Raw genomic sequence first — 21,054 nt, 5'->3', positions numbered from 1 at the left:
CCTTCACCATAACAACAGTTGATTTCCTCCATTATCATTGTCGAATTTCGTCATCTGTGCATCTGCAGTGATATTGGACTTGGCACAAACATCTGTTCTGCTAGCAAAAACGAACGATATTCTGACCAGCTTGCTCAGTTGTGAAATGCAGCTAGCTGTAATTGAAGCATCGATGCTAGGTACCGTAATCCCAGTTCTTGTCTGTAGTCTAGTAAACAAAGTAAGGCTTGATGGAAACAGTATTATGTGTGTGGCTCGACAAAATACATGTTCTCACGCAAAACGGAGTTGAGAGCTGTCCGCGAAATTTGAAGCGTCAGTTTCAAGCATGTATGATAGGATTGCTTGCTTCCTCCTCCTTTCGTACTTGTTAAGATTCTTTACTTAGGTTTTTGCCTGAAAAAGCAACTTCATCTCTAAGAATTTGTGCTACACGTGAAAAAATTACATTGCGTTGTGTTTCTTTGTTAAACTATCAGTTATCTACTATATAGTGCACTGTCTCGAGCCTTAGGTCACATGTAGGTAAGGTACAGAGGCAGAACCGTTTCTAATAGGTTCATGCTTAATAAAGCATTTTCCCGTAACTTAATGGCTGCTTTACTCGTGCAGGAGTTAACAGACAACGTCTTCATTTTCTGATGCCTTACGCGAGCGGGACAATAAAACAAAAGGAGGTGCATTGTCAGGAAACTGCTGCGAAATACAGTTGACAGACGCTTTGTTCTAGGAATGGCATCAAACAGTCAGCGTAAGTAAATTTCATGTGGTGCATATGGATAGGAGTGAGGAACCGATATTTTTCGGTTGCACCGACATCGGTCACTCAGACAAATCAATCCTGACCGTCATATACCTACCCTTACCGATAAATGACTAAATAATGAGAAATTTCAACTTAAATCAGTAGTGATTAAGGCAGATATTAGAATAACCTTCATTAGAATAACCTTTTTTGTTAAGTGGTCGGACTACTTTGGTGTCGTCGTTCATCTCTTCCTGTTTTCGGTTGACCCCTCCATCTTTACAGTTCTTTCTCTCTGTTGATAGACTCCGAGCAACTTCTGGCTGTTGCAACAATAAACTGCAGTCGCATTACCTTACTTACTCCACGAAAATAGGGAAGTGTGTGTTAATAATGGTGATATGGGATTGACGTATCGTAATCATCTAGATAATTCGCTATAGTCCTTTCTCTGGACGAATGAGTACTCCTGCAGGAAAACTGTTCCAGAATGAACAGTTTCTAGCCACTAAAATCATTACGTAAAACTACAACACCTAACTGTGCCCTAGTTTTTAAACCATGTAACGAAATGCGTTTGCGCAGGAACATGAGGAAACTAAACTATACCTAAATCATTAAGGAACAAGCGTTTGAATTGGACCTTCATAGAAGCTATAACTAGCCTTGAAGATATCTTTCGCATATGCAGACGAAACGTTGAGTTTCTGTGAGAGCGTCATTCGCCCACAGAATCCCGGCACATTTCAGTACCTTTACTAGCTCACTTTAGATGATGAAAGACATCTAAAAGAATGCTTTCAACGAAATGACAATACGTCAGTACGTTTTTCTATTTGTGTCGTCATTTGTCTGACTAGTTTGATGCGATCCGCCACAAATTGCACTCACAATAGTCCTCGCATCCAAAGTCCTCAACTATTTTTTCGAATGTAGTCCAATATCCTTCTTCTCATAGAGTTCTTACCCTCTACAGCTCCCTCAAGTACCATGGAAGTTATTTCTTGAGGTCTTAACACCTGTTCTACAATTCTCTCCGTTCTTCTTGTCACTGTTACCCATATGTTTCTCTCTTTGCCGATTCTGTGTAGGACTTCATCATTTCTTATCACTGATTTTCAACACGACGCCATATATGAAAACGCCTTGATTAATTTTCCGGTTCCTCCACAGTCCATGATTCACTGCCCCACAGTGCTACGCGCCAAAGGTACATTCACATGACTTTCTACCTCACATTAAATAGACTCTTTTGGCCACGCATGCTCTCTCTTCCTGTACTAGCTTGCTTTCAATGCCGTCGCTGCTTCACTGATCATGTGTCATTTAGCTTCCAAGACAGCTGAATTCCTTCACTTTGGCGACTTCATAGCCCTCAATTTTGAGGTCAAGTTTACCGAAAATTTCGTTTCTCTCAATCCTCATGTCCAAGGCCTTAGAATGTATAGCCCACGACTGTCTAACCGACTACCTAACTGCCGGCAGGAGTGACCGAGCGGTTCTAGGCGCTACGGTCAGTATCTGCGCGACCGCTACTGTCACAGGTTCGAATCCTGCCTCGGGCATGGATGTGTGTGATGTCCTTAGGTTAGTTATGTTTAAGTAGTTCTAAGTTCTAGGGGACTGATGACCTCAGCTGTTAAGTCCCATAGTGCTCAGAGCCATTTGAACCATTTTTAGACTACCTAACTACAAATAACAAACTATACGAAAACCAGTCATGCTTCTGTAAACATCGCAGCAGACCATTGGACTTAATAATGGTGAAGGATGATCTGAAGTCGTGGATGCACAAGAGGCCACTATCACTATTAGACTTCAACAAAGCCTTTGACACTGTCTACTCACTAGTATGACATTTTACTTGCCAAACTCATCAGCATAAATTGCTCGCCAAGGGTATTACTGTGGTTTTACTCATACGCAACGTCTCTCCAGAAATTTGGCACCATCAAACCACTATGAAGGCAGGTAGTATCAGGAGTCCCCCAGGGTTCGATAATAGGCCCTACACTTCATAACTGTACGTAAATGATGTGGCATCAGTTTTGTACCGTTGCAAACACCACATGAATGCTGAAGACCTCCAGTTGTATCTAAGTGCAAAACCTACAAACCTGTAGCTCTGTGTGCACCATTAAAACTGGCGCAGGATACAGGGCTAAAGCACAACCCATCCAAAACTCAAGGGGTACTGGTTGGTCATTCTAGGCTCGTTAGCCTGAAATATCGCGAATCCCTGTCCTCTTTAACACTAAATAGGACAAATATCAACTTCTCTTCTTCAGCAAAGAGTCTAGGAATAATAATAGAAGAAAATCTAAATTGGACTGAACACGTAACTGCATTGTGCAAGAAGGCACCCGCGTCAATCCATGCTCAAGAATGTAAAAAGCTCTTCCCTCTTGACCTGAAAAATGAACTTGTACAAACACTTATCCTTCAGTTATTGATTACAGCAATGGTACCCTGCAAGGCCTGTCCCGGGAAAGATCACGGAGCCTGTAACTGGCTATGAATGCCTGTGTTCTTATATCTGTGATGTTCGACTCTTAATCTACATTTCACCATCATATGCACAGCTACCCTGACTAGGTGCAGACAGGTGCACAGATTTCCATACCCACTGTCTTCTCCACAATCTTATCAGCGAACATTGTCCCTCATATCTCTCCTCGACCTTAAGACAAGGCAGAAACGCCATTTCTGTCCCATTCCATCATCCCAACCTTCTCGAAGTCCATCTCAGTAGCAGGAACCCGACTCCGGAACAAATTCCCGCGCATTGCATTAGGACGAGTAACGATATATCTGTTAATAGGATTACCATTTTCCCTGTACGCACTCGTTAGCCTTGTACAGCCCGCTTCCAAACTCTGATCTACCTCATTTCTAAATATTCTTAACCGATATAGCCTCTATAAATCGCTATATCAGAAAATAATTTACTCACACTGCCACGTGAGACATTCAAATCATTTTAATACTGGTTGTCATATTAAAATTGGTATTTCTAAGTCAACTATGATGTGAGACAGGGCCTAGATGGCCCTTGTCAGATCAGGTTAAACAAATAAATAATAAATAACAATAAAATTAATTTCGTCTTCCTTCAGTTTATTCTCAGTCCACATTCTTTGCTCATGAGACTGTTGATTCTCTTCAACAGGACATGTAGTTTATCACTTTCACTGACAGTGTCAACAGTGAATCTTATCATTGATCTCACTCTCGAATCTTTCAGTTCAAGTAAAAAACAAAATTACGTCTTAAGAGCAGGAACAATGTATGGATAACATCTGAAGGGATAACGTTTGTAGTCGAGGAACTGGAAGCGAGCTAGAGTTCTCAGGAAACAATCTGGTGGCCAAACGTAATGGAAGCCTACGTTTGGACAATTCCCACGTCTACAGACTGAAGAGTCTCGCGGGGCACATGCCCTACTTCGGCGGTGTCCTGCATGTGCACGTGTTTGGATCGAGGCAATTTCGTCCTCTTTCCGGTCTCCATCTTTTAGGCGGCTACGCGCTGCACAGCGTACGCTCTTGTTTCGTCCGGACGCATCTGCAAACACGCCACGTCGCGGTGAAAGAGGGCCCGAATCAAAGGCAGCCTGGCTGGGCTGGGAATGTCCCCCGTTCGACAGCAACTGCCCGCCCAGAGAACTGCCCCCCCCCCCCCCCCCTCACCCTCCCCTGACCATAGTTGCGCGCCACGCGTGTACATGGCCGGGCGTGTTTGCAGTGTTCGGCTCGTTTGAAAGCGCTCGGGCAATCGCGCCGCACCCGGTTTTGCATCGCTCGCGTGCTGGTCCGTGTGTGCCGTGTACACAACACCGCCTGCCTGCACCGAGAGAAAATATTTCCCCTCCCGTTTTTTCATTGCAAACATATTTGCACCGAAACTCGTTCGTCTCTCACTGTGCCATACAACAGACGCAAAAACCAGAGGCTGAAAATCGTGAAACTCCGTGTTACTAATCGTAATAAAAGTACTATCCTTGTATACAGCAAGACAGTTCTCGGGTAATTTTAGCACACAAATTAAGAAAACTAAAAGAGAAAAAGCAGAAAGAATTTTCTCTCTGGAGCGGAGTATGCGCTAATTTGAACTTTCCTGTCAGATTAAAACTGGGTATCAGACTCCAACTCAAACCTGGGAACCTTTGCCTTCCGCAGGCAAGTGCTGTGCCATCTGAACTACTTCTCTATCCTCACAGCTTTTCTTTGGCCAGTACCTTCCAAGTTAGATGACAGGTACAGGACTGGAGGGAGCAAAGCTATGGGGTGATTCGTGAGTCATGCTTGGATAAATGAGCTGGTGGTGCAGTGTTTAGCCCATTGGACTCGCATGCTAGAGGACAGCAATTAAGAAATCCCCTTTCGCCCATCCAGATTTCCTTATGTGGCTTAAGGCAAATACTGGGACGGTTCCTTCTGTGACAGTGTGTTCGGATGGCCTAGAGTTGGTGAGACATGCTCTACTGATGACAGGTATGTGTGAAGCAGAAGGAGGCAGCCCCAGCATACAAATGCCCTTTATTGTTTACTAGCCTTTCCCAGCATCTTCGCCCTTGCATGCATTCGATATATTTACTGAACTTACCTGCTCCTCACGTCTCTGGATCCACCTCTTCCCCCCTCTGACTCTCCCCTTCACCTCCCACTTCTGTGTGTCTGTCCTACCCACTCTCTCTATTCATCACTTCCTCCCCCTTTCCTTGTCCATTTCCTTCCTCCTACCTCCCTCTGATCATATCCTCTTCCCATTCACTCTGTTCATCTTCTCCGCTATCATCTCAACCTATCCCTAACCAAGCTCACTGGTACATGTAGCCTCTGTAACACAGTTCAAAAAGAGGCCAGTAATAGTCCAACGGAACTTGCCTGTCATGCAGGGCAGCCTACATATTGGGGGCCTGGAAAAAAGCATTTCGCCTGATATGTAGGCTGCACTGCAAACCAGGTTGATTTGACAGGCCGATACTGTTCCCAAACAATATACCTGTCATGCAGAGCAGCACATACACCAGGGTCTCGAAAAACATGTTTTTGTCTGTATTTCTGCTCCTACTGGAGCTGGGTCATAAACCCCACTGTGCTGATACTCATGAGGCATGCTTTTTCGGTGCCAGATTTGATTGCAATTTGATTCAAGCATTTCCGAGGAGATCCCAGACATAGACATGTACAAATACTTGTCTTTACGTATATAACAGGCAGAAACAGATACTTGGTCACAGGTGTTGGTTTCTGGAATCTCAGCGAGTGTAGCAAATACACCACTGTGGCACAGCTGTCCACACAGTGGCATCCTCATCAGCAGCAGCACATGCCAAGCATCCACTGCTGCTGCATCAGGCCCTATGAATGTTTGGTGTAACTAAGCCCCTAGAGGTCTAGCTACATCATATGCTGTTGTACTGGCGAAAATGGCCAAGTGACCCAGTTCCCCAAACTCCACACTGGAAGATGGACGATTGTGACTGGGTGCTTCAGACCCACTGATGCAGGGCACAGGAGACCCAAGTTCAGGCATCAGAAGATGTGAAGGCTGTTGTATCCCAGTGAGTAGACCTGCGATGTCAGCACAGTGCAAGCCCGCCAACGGCCAGGCAGCAGTCGACAGCTCGAGGCCCAGTCAGAGTGCTGGCAACTGTTTCAGGGCTATGTATCTTCGCGACAGCTTCCTACACACGGTGATCCTCGTAACAAAGTCTAGCTGTCTGATGATGACTGACTGGCCCTGTGAGGATAAATGACTTTGTCAGGAGGCTGATTATGTGGAAGACGTGGCACTGCCGCATTCTTACAACAAGCAGAAGCTTAGCGAAGGGTGGCCAATATCCAAGAACTTCGTCATTCCCTCGCGGAAGTACGTCGGAATGCGCGAGCGCCTGGCTGCTGAGGGTGCTATATCGTTATTAGTCGTCGACTGCGGCGCCAGAGCCCAAAACAGTGCGCTCGGTACTGTTTGATTCATTACACTTTCAAAGGGTACGAATGATTATCTTCCCCACCCTTCCCTAACCCGAGATTGCGCTCAGTCTCTCATCGCCCCATTGTCAATGCGATGTTAAACTCTAATCTTCCATTCTTCATTAAACCTAAGGAAACTTAACACCTCGCTCCACACTTGATCTTATAAGCAAAGAAACTCGTATGTAGAACATCTGCAGATAATCAGCGCACACTTGTATCGAGACAAAGCTAGATAACGTTAAAAACATTTCTCAGTACTTACTGTGAAGTAACAGAAGCCATGATCAACTACAACAGAACCAATACAGTGAAGTAAAGGAAAAGTCTGAAGCATGACAAACAACAATGGTTGCCCACAGCAACAAACATACGAAGTCTAGGGTTAGATGTCGCACCAAACTCAAGAGAAGATGTAGACTACCAACTGCTGCTCACTGCTGAACAATTTTGAACCTTCCAGGCAGTCTCGATACAAGCCAGAAAGGAAAACTAATGAACAACCTCATCTTACCGACAACGTATTACATAGAGCCTATTCTTCCACGTGTGCAGTCGGTGATTGGACATTGATATTCCGTGGAAATATTGTCAAAGTAAAATACAGCACACGAGCATTGCCTGAAGCAAAATTCAAAGCATTACTGCAGATGGCATGGGTAATATTTATGAGGCTATTTCAAATGTAATATTTACGTACATCCATGCACTTGTTCAAACTATTTCCTCGCGCAGGGGGAGGGAAATGCCTATTAGCGGTTTTCCCAAAAGATGCAAACTGTAACCCTCATACTATACGGCGGGTTCTTGAATGTCGCTCTTTCCACCATAAAGATATGCAAGGTGCAACGTGCACGGTGGATTTCTTAATTTCAATTAAGTCTCCTTAACTGCATTACGTTAACTGTAACACACTAAACGGAAAAAGCAGTGACATCTCGTCAGGTACTGGTGATACAGAGCACCCGAAGTGAGTTTTCTTTGATTTCCGCAAATCATTTCACGAAAGTGATAGGTTAGTTCCTACTAAAATGCATGGACCGGAACCTTGCTGTTTCTATACCGTCGACTAAGACTTGTAAAATAAATACTTACGCTGCATGATATTGTCTTTAGTATTATTATTGTTATTATTATTATTATTATTGTATTCATTTTATTTTCGTAGCTAAATGTTGTATTGCATAAAAAATGCTTGGATTTCTTGAAGCGTAAATTCAGAGGAAAACATCGAGCTTTCGGCGACTACGTCAATCGTCTTCCTTAGGACCAACTCGAAAGCTCGAGGTTTTACTCTTAATTGACGCGGAAAGACGTCAGGGAAGGTTTTATACAAGGGTGCTGTCGCGAAAGACTTCATTGTCAAACTTTTTACTAGGTCGATTTTCTTCATCAAATTTTATGACACATTCAGCGACCCTATTTCACTGACAACGAGCTTCCACAGAATGAAAATTAAAGCAAATAGATAAAAATAAAACATTAAATTCAATGTGACATTCACGGTATCCCACGTGACGAATTAAATTAAGCAGTCAAGAAAACTAAAGGGAGATTGACGGAATATTCTAAGATCCTATCCACAGGACGCAGTTTGTAGGCGTTGCTGGTTTTTACTACGGTCAATACGATGTTTGAGTTCTTTTAGTTTGTACGGCTTTTTTCCTGAAAGTCTCGTTATTTTTGGTGCCGTCTTGAGATGAAAGTGTATTCAGCAATACGTAAGAATCAACAAGCGTCTTTGCCATACCTCTGGTAACATTTCATTCCTACATCGGAAGGTATAGTGCGCCGTACGGAATCTGACAGATTATGAAGCCCAGTTCTTTTCAGTTAAAAGAGGAGGTATGAAATGGGATTGTCTGCTATTTTATTTACATCGAAGGGAAGCAACCTGGAAACGTCGATCGCAATTTCAAATTTATTTCAGGATATTACATCCAAGTCAAAATCATGAAGGCCTAGTGGGCGTTTTAATATATCTTTGTGTATCAGAGAGAATAACGTCGATGTCTTGCTAGACACGAGCGGTGTACCAAATATCCCGTGGGCGGGTCTGCAGTATCTAGGTCCTACAATTATATCCCATCTGCCGCCTTTCCCAACATACTGAGACCATGGGCTACACGCCTGCCACAGGGTTTTAAAACTCCCTCGGAAACTCAGGCCTCGAATCAAGTGCAAGAATAATATTGAAAGGGGTGCGAGGAGAAGGAGCCTCGGCAGGGCAGGGTTGGTTGGATTAGGCGGCCGACTTGGAGGGCACGGCGCGATACGCAACACCCAGACCGGGCCAGCCGCGTGCGCTATTTATTGCTGCTCGCCCCACCCCTCGTTCGGATTCCATGGCGTTCCTTGCTCCTTGTTTCCTAGCAACGAAACTGCAACAACTGTTTAATTAAAATACTTGTAAGACTGTATTAGTTTATGAAAGCAGTTTGCCGCCCCGCTGCAGGGTAGCTGGTTTTTAGGAACTGCGGTTACTCGTCCCTGGCACGTTCTCTTAACCCTTCCTCTCTCTTCCCCTGTCCTCCACCTTCCCGCCTCCCATGTTACTCCACGCTCTCTCCCTTCCCCTCCCCCAGCTCCCGCCTCACGTGCCCACCCTTGCATTCGCGATTTAGCGCGCTGCAACATGTTGCCTCCGGTGACTCGACACCACACCGGTGCGGCCTAAGTGCTCTTCCGCCGGGCCCATACGGCGCGCCATAATTAGTGAATTAAGTCCTTACGGCATCGAACCGTGTAAAAACTAATTACGGGAAAGGTAAGCAAACGGTACCGAAAGTTTGTAGGCGAGACGCCAGCCGGGGTCTGGCCGACCGCCTGGTGATTAAAGCGCCGCTACGAATCCAAACGGCCCGCAAGAATTTTAATACGCTGCGCGCCGCCCCGTCGACAAATGCAAATTGCTGTCACCGCAGACAAATAGTGGCCATTCTGTTAATGCTTATTTATTTTGTCGCGCCCGTTCGTGCCGACTGCTCTCCTGTGTGTGTGTCAATGTCTGCGTGAATGTGTGGGTGGAAATGGGTGGGGGCGTTTCGCGCGGGAATAGTACATAGGATTGAATAAAGTCTCGCGCTAGTGTATACCTGACCGCAAAATGAAATTTGTCATGGTCAAGGGAGCACGGTTGACTGTACCGCCAACTAAAGTCCAAATGTAATACAGTCGTGTTTTTCACTGTACGTGCCACATACATGACACGCGGTAAACTGCACGGAAATATTCATTTCTAGTTAATCAATATACGTAACTAATTCAGTTCAATTCTACCGTCAAAAGGTATTCTCTATAAATGATAGGAGAACAGTGGCTAGAATGGGACTCTTAACGGGAGTTGGCACATCCTATATCGACAATGTTAAATCTCATTATTTTGCTTTCGGTATTTCAGAAATCATCGTAGCAGTGGTCATGAAACATATACAGGATATTACGTTCTTAGAATACAGAACTAAAATTATTGCATTTCCGCCAGTGGTTTGGGCAATTTGCGGGTAAAATTTAACATCATGTTTTTATTTTAGTTTATTATTCTCAGTGTATCTATATCGAAATACCCCGTAAACTTTAAACTAAAATCGAGTATAAAAGCAAAACAGAATTGACAATAACTCAAATGGTAGAGGTGACATATCCTTCCGAGCCATATATTACGCATGAAGATGTTATGAACAAAATCAATATTTTACGCATATAGTAACATACAAGAAGAGTGGAATGAAATAAAAGAAATCGAAGGTTCTTTCACGGAAGACGTGAGCTATACTTTCCCATATTTCGGTATTTTCATGAACTGTCATTAGAGAACTAAGTAGACGAGAATATATTTTCGCCTACTTGTGTCTTCTTTTTCACTGTGAGGACGAAGTAATTCTAAACAAACTAGGAAACGTTTCACTGTCCACCCGCAGAAAGTTGATATAATAATCAGGTTCTACGTGTAACATTTCCATTAACGGGTTTCCAGTTTTATATTGCTCATTTTAAATCAATTTCTGGCCTATCGTCTTGTTTTCATCTTCTTTAAACACATTGCCAGAGGATATGATATAAACGCTTTATCTGTCTTTTTAGACATTTACACTGGTGCCAAAAGTAACGTCAAATAAACAAGCTTTCTTGGTACGTGTACGTATTTGTTTGACACATCCGTGGCTACATAGGAACGAACTTGACAGGCAAGTTTGCTCTTTTAGGAAGGCTTTAACAAGTTCATAAAAGTTTCACTGTCCATTAGAAGGAAACTGTTGTAATCATCGGTTTCTGAGAGTACTACTTCCTTTAGCAGTTTATCATGGATATATCTCATATTTTAAGCCATTCTCTGGAACAGCGTCTTTTTTTTCTCTTCTTCTTTAAACAGAAAGCCAAGTCAACGTCAGAAATGCTTTGTCTGCACTGTGGCCTTTCTCACTATCAAAATACACACAAACACTAACAGCGTCTGCTTCAAAGTGAGGTTAAAGTGACAAACATTGTTTGAACTTGTAAGGGCTTGCTAGATAAGAGCAATTTTGTCAAACACATTTGATCGTTTACGAGAACCTTAACTCCTCCAAAGTAGCTGTTTGAAATGTTTGTCGATGTATGCGTGAAGATAGACTAAAGCATTGTCTACCGCCACCAGCTGGAGTTGCTGCTTCCCATAGGTGGCGCACTGCAGCAGAACTTGTTCCGGCTTGTTTGTACGCTAGTAGATATCGATGAGAGAAAGTGGAAACAGACAAGCGTGGGCACCGGTGGATGGTGTGGTTTCTTGGAGGGAACGAGTCACTACTTCTGACATCCAGAAGAGGTTAGTAGCCATATGGGGGGACACACCATTAAGTTGCAGAACCGTGTTTTATTGAGTATTAGAGTTCAGAGAGGGCAAGAACTGTGCTGAAAAACGCAAAAGCACTGGGGATCCAGCAACTGCACGTAAACGAGACAGTGTCCAGCGTTTCGATCAATACATAATGGGGCACAGGCAAGTCATTGCTTATGAACTAGAGAAGGAACTGGAGAAGGCAACAGGTCTGCCACGGGGAAACCTGTATACTATCATCCATGAAGATCTGAAGATGAAGGAGGTGTTTACTCCATTCCCCCACCACTGTGCTGAAACAGGAGAGTGTAGATGTATGCCAGAAGTTGGTGCAACAGTATTAGATCCAGCTGAGTTCTCTGATCGTCTGGCCAACGTCTACGAGTTATGGATCTTCCACGAGACTCCATAAAAGAAACGCAGGTCTTTGGAGTGGAAGCGTACTAGCAACTCTCCTCCAAATAAGTCACGGCCGGGGCTACCCGTGCGATGGCGACTGCGTTGTGGGATCCCGAAGTGATACTGCTGGTGAACTGCATCTCTCTCAGTACGACGCTCAACGGTGATCGGCACTGTAGTTCACTGTACCACCCCGGCGATGCATTCAGCAACTTGGTAGAAGGGTCCGTGGCGTTCTGCTCCAACACGGCTATTCACGGCTACATGGCAGTCGCCAGACCATTTCCACTGTGCGTGAACTAGCGTTTACCGTGCTGCCAGCAAGTTGTCCGCGAGTGACGCCGGGATGCCCCCAACGAGTGATTGGCGGCGCAAGTACGGATGTTGCCAGATTATTGGGAAAAGCGCATGGATAATGGGGTGGAATACCGGTAATATAATCTGTATCCGTTTTTTCAGTAAACGTTTCCTGTGAATACAAAATAATTGTAGTGGCAATCGTTTCTTAACGCTCCAAATAAGTCGGTTCTACAGCGTGAGCGAGAAGTCCCCTTACTCTCTAGTGCCGAATGCTAATTGACTTGCTTTGTTTTAGCTCAAGCACTTAATTAGGAATTAAGCGTCCGGTACATCGGTATGTTCCCCATCATGTTGTAAACACATTTCCACACGCCTCCCTTTTCTTCATGACATTTTTTTGTGCATGTTCAGTAAAATGTTCGAATGTGTGTGAAATCTTATGGGACTTAACTGCTAAGGTCATCAGTCCCTACGCTTACACACTACTTAACCTATATCATCCTAAGGGCAAACACACACGCTCAAGCCCGAGGAAGGACTCGAACCTCCACCGGGACCAGCCGCATAGTTCATGACTGCAGCGCCTTGGACCGCTTGGTTAGTTCCACGCGACAGCATGTTCAGTATTGTAGGTCGAAATGCACCCTCAACAGCATTGCGCAATTCTCCGTTTGTGGCGTAACGACGTGCAGACACACGCGCCTTGTTGACTCCCCATAACGAGTTCTCAGGTCTGGTGAGTTCAGAACTTCTTGGTGGCCATTTGGAAGTACCTAGTGTTGCTAATGAACCACGACCCATCCACCGTCCTGGGAATTGTTTATTTAGGGACTCGAGAACTTCAGAAGCGTAGTGAGAAGGCGCTCCTTCTTGCTTCAACCACAAGCGTTCTGTGAGGCCACTTTCCTTAAGCTGAGGTATTAACCATGTTTGTAACATGTGTAAATAATTTGGTTCAATCACAGTCCCTTCAAATAGGTGCGGACCAATCAGATGTTGTGTGTTATCGCTGCTCATATCATTGAGTGAGAAGGGTTCCTTTTTAACTCGAATGTGTACTGAGGATTCTCTTTGGCCCAAATGAAAGTATTTCCTATGTTAAATGGGACATTCATCTGAAAAAAAAAACTCGTTTACAAACTTCGGTCGAAAAGGTCTTTTTCTCATGTGATCTTGCACTCTTTTCCCCAGTATACGGGGTTCCGAAGCACTTTTACGTGTCTTCTTCACAGGGACTCCGGCGCAAGTTTCTTCTCGTGTCTCCTTCCTTTCACTCAGCGGCCTGTCTTTTGACATTGCCGCAAGCAAAGGTACATATTGAAACATCCCCTTAGAAAAATTTATACATGACTGTGCTTAAACTGACACACAATATTTTTTTTTAGTGCAACCAGTCTGACTGTCAGTAATCCCTACAAGAGAATGGCCCTGACTAAATTAACCTATACGTTTCACAAATCACTTACGTTACTCAAACTTCTGCAACACAGCGAGCGCCACTACTGCCAGCTAAATAAAAGGTTCAAACTACGGAAGGCACTAACTACTGATAGGCATAGTTAGCAAATGAAAGATTTTAATAGAGAACAAACAATGTATTTACCTTAATATCATCAAAAGTCATAAGATATATAGCAGTTCATGACATCCAGTCTTACAAATTTCAAAACTCCGCCATCTCTCTCCCCACATCCACCACTGCTGGCGGCCCACCTCCAACTCAATTTGAAGAATTGGTGTCTATACAGTTATAAATTTAGAACATAAGAATACAATTACAAAGGTACAAAATATATCATTAAAGAACCTAATAGTACAGACAACATTTGCAGTAATACAGGCTTTACAAAAGAATAGAAATAAACATATACATCAGTGTTACAGGAATTATGACATAAGCAAATACATAAAATAATGAGAACAGTTTGCGAACCATTGATTTCATACATGATAATTGAAACAGAACAGGATTAGTAATGTCTAAACATCTTTACAAAGAAAATAACATAGTATTTGAAAAATTCTACAACATAAATCTTATTAGCTAAACCCATAAAGACAGGAAGAACACAAATATACAAGAGTACACAAGCACTTAGCGGAATAACAGAAAGGGAAAGGACAGGGTTCGTTTTTTTTTGCAGTATCTTGCAAACAAAACTTTCTTTACTTCTTGGAGATCTCCCTTCGTTCTTTACTATTTCAAAAAGTGCTATCTATACCTGCTTTCTGTACTTTTTTCGTAAAACTTCTCAATGCATTTCTTCCAATTCAGCGCAACTCATTCTCTTATATAGTCTACCCCTCTTAAGCTAACTTAAATGTACTGTGCTCAGATGCTAAACTAAGGGACGAGGCAAATGCAGCAGCACAAAACAATTAACGCAAACAGCAATGACAAAAAATGCAAATTGGCAAAGCAAGCAACAGTAAATCTAAATTAACAGAGAAGTTGCAATATTACTAATATTATGAGCCAATGGGCAGCAACAATGCAAACTAGCCACAAACTGCACACAGCACAGCCAGTGATTTTCATATAGAGCGCTACGTGGCGTTACCAATATAAAAGCCTAAACAGCCTACTAACAATATTTTCCAATGGAGAAGTGTTGCCTTTGGCAGTGGAGCATATTAAATCTTTGCTGGTATGCTTCCGTAATTTTCCTCATTTTCTGCCCTGTGTTTTGTCGTTCGTGCACCCACACACTTTTCACAAATCGCTCCTCAATAGTGTAACTATGACCGCTCAAGTCTGCCATGGCTAAAAAGTAAAACGCGACTGCGACTGCTACTGCAAAAACATGTAAACATGAATTCCAACACTTGATAAGAAGTAGCTACCGACATACATAATAATATTTGATGCTAAACAAAGATTCATGGGTACGAAGATTTCTCGCCCACTCTGTACATTCCAGTCAACATTTCTTCCATACTGTATACCAGAGCAACTATATCGTAGGGGTGGAAGATCGATCGGTTCAGACCGATACGAATACTTTACTTAGTTCTGAATAACCGAAATTTTTAGGTTTTCTTTGGCCTCGGTTATAAGAGGTGTCTTTTTTCTACTGATGACCGAGTAAAAAACAGAAATATCAATTAGCCTTAGGAGCAGTGCTAATTTTTTTGTTTTGAATTAACTTTTTTTAAAGGAGTAATTTTTGTTCGTAATATTTGCATTGGATTGAAATATTGCGTTATTACAGAAACTGAGAAAAGCGATCAGTGCTATTTTAATAATAATGCTGAAAGAAACGAGCAACAAACACGTGGCTTAAGAATTGATACAGCACTGTTGTGACAATAATGCCCCTGTTGTCGTGTGTCGCGGCTTAAGGTATGCGTGTACATACAGTGTGCAAGAGTTGCCTCCACCTGATTTATGCTCTAGTTTCTCGCACTAGTCGCGAGACATTCGATGAATTGCAGAATATTTTTACGAAGTGACGTAGCAATTAAATACAATGCTTCATTTGATTAAGAGATTGATTTGTCTTCCATTTCTATGAAATAATAAAAGAGGAAGGAAATTATGGTAACAGTAATACATTAAAAACTTCACAATAATTCATTCATAGCATACAATAAAAATAGAAAGTAGCTGGTCTGCTGCATGTGTCTACGTAACATGACTTCATCTGCTTGTAGCGCTCGTAAACAGACAAATTAATACAAAAAACAGAATTCTTCAATCCCAGTTTTCACCCTTTAATACGCGATTCCGAATGGTGGACGGACTAAGTTTTGTTTTATTTGTCTATTTAATTTAATATTTTGATTTTATGTGTCTTGAAATAGGGAGATTCAAAATTTTTCAATCTTCGTTCGATTTATATCTTTATTGCAGGAAATAATAGTAATTAAAAACAAAAACTGTTGTTTCAGAACCGATTATTTCAAAGATAATCGCCATCCCTACTACATTAAATATATTCATAATTGCGAATATGGACAAACATCAGCTGTGTAATGGAATGACGACAGTGAAAAATTTGTGACGCAACGGGATCGAACCCGGATTTCCCGCTTATAGCAATCAGTCGCTTTACTACTTCCCTACCCGAGCAGGACTCACGTCCACACACAAACTTCCATATGTCGTCAACCATGAGTCTACAACCTCTACTGGTACATCCATTATGTATATTTCCCTACTGGGGAGACACTTGTCCTGAAAATTTCTTGCCCAGTATCGGCGGATAAATACGATACTGCAGTGCCTACGTTATTCAGAATTACAATGCATGCATGTCCGATAGAACTTTGCCCCGTAATTCGGAATAACACAAGCAATGCAATATCGTAACCATCCATACTATGCCGTCGATGAAGCTAGACGTGTTTATATTCCAGAGCAGTGCGTGGACTCTATTATGAAGCAAGAGTGGCTTATTGAGACGGTGTGAAAGTATCGGTGTGTTCCACCTATGAGTCCCGCCCCTTCCAAACAGAAGCAGTAACAGCGTGCTGGAGCACGCAGCCACTAGGCAGCCTCTGAGCACGCGGGCGGCGGCTTTGAGATGAAACGCCGGTCGCTAAATACCAACCCACTCTTTAGCGACGGCTCATTGGCCTCGCCGAGAGCCGGCCGACATTATTCGGCACCGTTAGGCCGCTGAATGCTGCCACAGGTGCCTCCCAAGGACGCCACGTTCCTGCAGCCGTGCTCCAACACCTGAAGCAATAAACCACCAGTCGCAAGCCACCCGGCGACGCTGAATGCAGTATTAACAGGCGCCGCTAAACTTCAAAGCGCCTAAGAGACGGTATAACCCAAAGACCTAATCGTAAACTACTCTAATCCGTAAGGCTTGCCATTGTTAATCCCGTCTATAACTACCGACCTGTTCCACTACTGGCATCAGTCTCCAAAATATTTCAAAAGGTGTTATACTTCATAGCGGTATAGCACCTGAGCAACAATAATATCCTTAGTAAATCACAGTTTGGATTTCAAAAGAATTGTTCACCTAAAAATTCCGATTACTCGTTGATTCAAACAATTTTGCAAGCGTTAAATAACAAAATAGCAGCGGTTGGTATGTTCTTTGAGCTAACTGATATATTTGAGCGAATCACAATATCCTCCTAGACAAATTAAGGTTATATGGAATTGGCAATATCACCAACAAATTAACTCTCTCATTTTTCCAGTGGGTGAGTTAAACTGATGAAAAGTCTGCAGATTGAAGTTTGAAAAGATAAAGAACATTGCTCTGTTTTAATAACTGGCTTGCCTTCTTTTTTTGTCAAATGTAGAAATTTGGAATATCTTAAGAGTGCCAATTTTATTCACACTGAGCAATCGGACTTCAAGAATTGAATAACAGGCTATAAGCAGTCATTACAGTTCGTAATTGTCTCGGTGAGATGGCTACAATGACGGCAAAACAGCTACCGCGCAAGCCGATTATTTCCGTTCATATAACAAAATTCATTAACACTTCCACTTGGAAACACTGACACGCACATCTTAACAGATCGACGCCAGGAGGAGGAAAGGTAACGAAGGAAGTGACAAAGGACGGCTGTCAGACAAACGACGGATATTGCCTTAGAAAGACACCTTTTTTACTAAACCGATTAAACACTATGACCTTGTGCATCACATACGTGAGTCTTTTGATCACACATAGCACACTTCATAGTCGAAGTATTACATTTGCTCTAAAAAAAAAAAAAAAAAAAAAAAAAAAAAAAAAAAAAAAAAAAAAAAAAAAAGTTCTACTAAAACGAAAAAGAGAAAAATACTACTATATTGTTACAGTATCCAACAAAAAGAGAGTGGAAAAATGCACTTACCAATTCCACCAACGTAATGAAAGGAGATTGTTCTGACTGGGGGAAAATCTCTTTCGGAGTTACACAATCTTTAGCCTTATATTGTTTGTCATACATCTAAAAGACCTTCTGTCTAATATACAGTAAGCAAGATTACTTATTTTTGCAGATGACAGTATGTAATGTGTCCCTCAAAATGTATTAAAAACAAGAATGAGTGATTTCATTGCGCCTCCGAAAACTAACTGTTCGTGAAGTGGGTTCAAATGGTTCTGAGCACTATGCGACTTAACTTCTGAGGTCATCAGTCACCTAGAACTTAGAACTAATTAAACCTAACTAACCTAAGGACATCACACACATCCATGCCCGAGGCAGGATTCGAACCTGGGTCACGCGGTTCCAGACTGAAGCGCCTAGAACCGCACGGCCACACCGGCCGGCTCGTGAAGTGGGATACATCACACAGACCACAGCGGGAGTGGGTAATGTGCGAATTAAACTATATGTCATATTTGAGTAAAACTCCCCACTAGAGAATGATCTGAGCTTTTACCTTTAAGACTTATTTTATGCTGAAATTTGGCGCAAATATCGTCGTTGGACAGTAGATAAGTTGGGTGACGGCGGTCCTTCATAATATGTAGTACAAAGCGACAAAGTTGCACTGGACAACAAGAATTATCAGAATTCGTAATTAAAGAAACTTTGTGTACAGGTTAGACTTGAAAAGTTGCAAATATGCATATAATACCACGTTGATAGCACGTTATCGACACATCACCAAACTATTCGCTTCCCAATATAACCAAGGTGCTAAAATACAAAACAGATTTTTACAATGATTAGTAATGATTAAGGTACTTTCACAATGAGACAGCGACATATTCAAACTTAAATATGAACATTATTATTCTAAAGTTACATAGAGTGGCAAAATGGTGATCGTACATGTCTCAAGACAAGAGAAGAAGAAATGGGTTACAAAGAAAGACACCAAGTGTACCACGTTTGTTTTATAAGAAATGATGAACGAAACTGTTCAATCAATTTTAATATACATAGGTCAAACATATATATTTTTCCATCGCAATGTTTCAATTACTGATGAAATTAATTTGTTATACCTAGTATTGTAATCAGTACGAACATATGTACATTCAGCAACAGAAGAAATGGTAAATAATTTTCTTAAAAATGTTGCCGAAAGATTTTCTGAAAATAGTCACAATCTTAATCTCAAAAAGACAACATATCCAGCTCTGCAGAACTAGAGATATTACGTCATTGATAAATGTAGCACCTGGTGGTGAAGTAATAAGTAGGGTGACCTAAAAACAAAAATCAAGTATCTAGCTTGATGAGCATTTAAATTGGAGAAAACTCATTTTCAAGAGCTTAAAACAAATTAGCTCAGCCATATTTTCACTTAGAAATCGGTATGTTAATATATTAGCATATTTTCATTGGCATTGAATAACTTCCTGGGTAGCCCACCTTCAAAGGACAAAGTTTTTGTTGCCAAAACGTGCTGTAAGAATAATATGTGGTGTTCACCCATGATCATATTGTAGACATCTGTTTAGGGAGTTAGTCATTTAGATTGTTACTTCACATTTTATGTATTTCCTCATGAACTGTGTTGTACCTACGTACTACAGTTCAAACGGTACAACGATATACATAATTACAGTACAAAATAAAAATACCTGAAATTCATTATTGCACATTAAGATGTCTTTAAAACAAAATTTTTGATCACCTACTAAATGACAGAAAATGTCTGACTGTATACAAGTAATGCGGTACGTGTCATCCGACACACATCAAAAAACTTTTGCAGGCTTCGGAACCTGTAAAGAAAACTGGAACAAATACCAACATAAACATCATTTCCGACCTTTTTATTGCTCATGAAAACCACACATTGCATGTTGTACCACCGTACAGCGAGACCTTCAGAGGAGTTAGTCCAGATTTATGTACACGCCGGTAGCTCTAGTAGCCAGTAGCACGTCTCCTTTCATTGAGGCATGCCTGTATTCGTTGTGGCATACTGTCCACAAGTTCATCAAAGCACAGTTGGTCCCGATTGTCGCACTCCTCAACGGCGATTCGGCGTAGATCCCTCAAAGTGGTTCGTGGCTTCCGTCGTCCATAAACCGCCATTTTCAATCTATCCCATGCATGTTCGATAGGATTAGTGTCTGGAAAACATGCTGGCTACTCCAGTCGAGAGGTGTCGTTATCCTGAAGGAAGTCATTCACAAGACGTGCACTATGGGAGTGCGAATTGTCGTCCATGAAGAAGAATGCCTCGCCAATATGCTGCCGATATGGTTGTACTATCGGTAGGAGGATGGCATTCACGTATCGTACAGTCGTTACGGCGCCTTCCGTGACCACCAGCGGCGTACGGCGGCCCTACATAATGCCACCCCAAAACAGCACGGAACCTCCTCCTGGACACTGTGTCTAAGGCGTTCAGCTTGACCGGGTTGCCTTCAAACACGTCTCCGACGATTGTCTGGCTGAAGGCGACACTCATCGGTGAAGAGAACGTGATGCCAATCCTGAACGATCCATTCGGCATGTTCTTGGGCCCATCTGTCCCGCGCTGCATTGTGTCGTGGCTGCAAAGATGGGCCGCGCATGGACGTCGGGAGTGAAGTTGCGCATCACGCAGCCTATTGCGCAGTCTGAGTCGTAATATGACGTCCTGTGGCTGCACAAAAAGCATTATTCAACATGGTGGCGTTGCTGTCAGAGTTCCTCCGAGCCATAATCTAAAGGTAGCGGTCATCCACTGCATTAGTAGCCCTTGGGCGGCCTGAGTGAGGTATGTCATCGATAGTTCCTGCCTCTCCGCATCTCCTCCATGTCCGAAAAACATCGCTTTGGTTCACTCCGAGATGCCTGGACGCTTCACTTATTGAGAGCCCTTCCTGGCACGAAGTAACAATGCGGACGCTATCGAACAGTGATATTGACCGTGTAGGCATGAGACGTATAGCTGCTTCTTGGTGGAA

This window comes from Schistocerca gregaria, chromosome 2 (assembly GCF_023897955.1).
Source record: "Schistocerca gregaria isolate iqSchGreg1 chromosome 2, iqSchGreg1.2, whole genome shotgun sequence".
Lineage (NCBI taxonomy): Eukaryota > Metazoa > Arthropoda > Insecta > Orthoptera > Acrididae > Schistocerca > Schistocerca gregaria.
The sequence above is the reverse complement of the archived record's forward strand: the minus strand, read 5'-3'. Positions refer to the sequence as shown.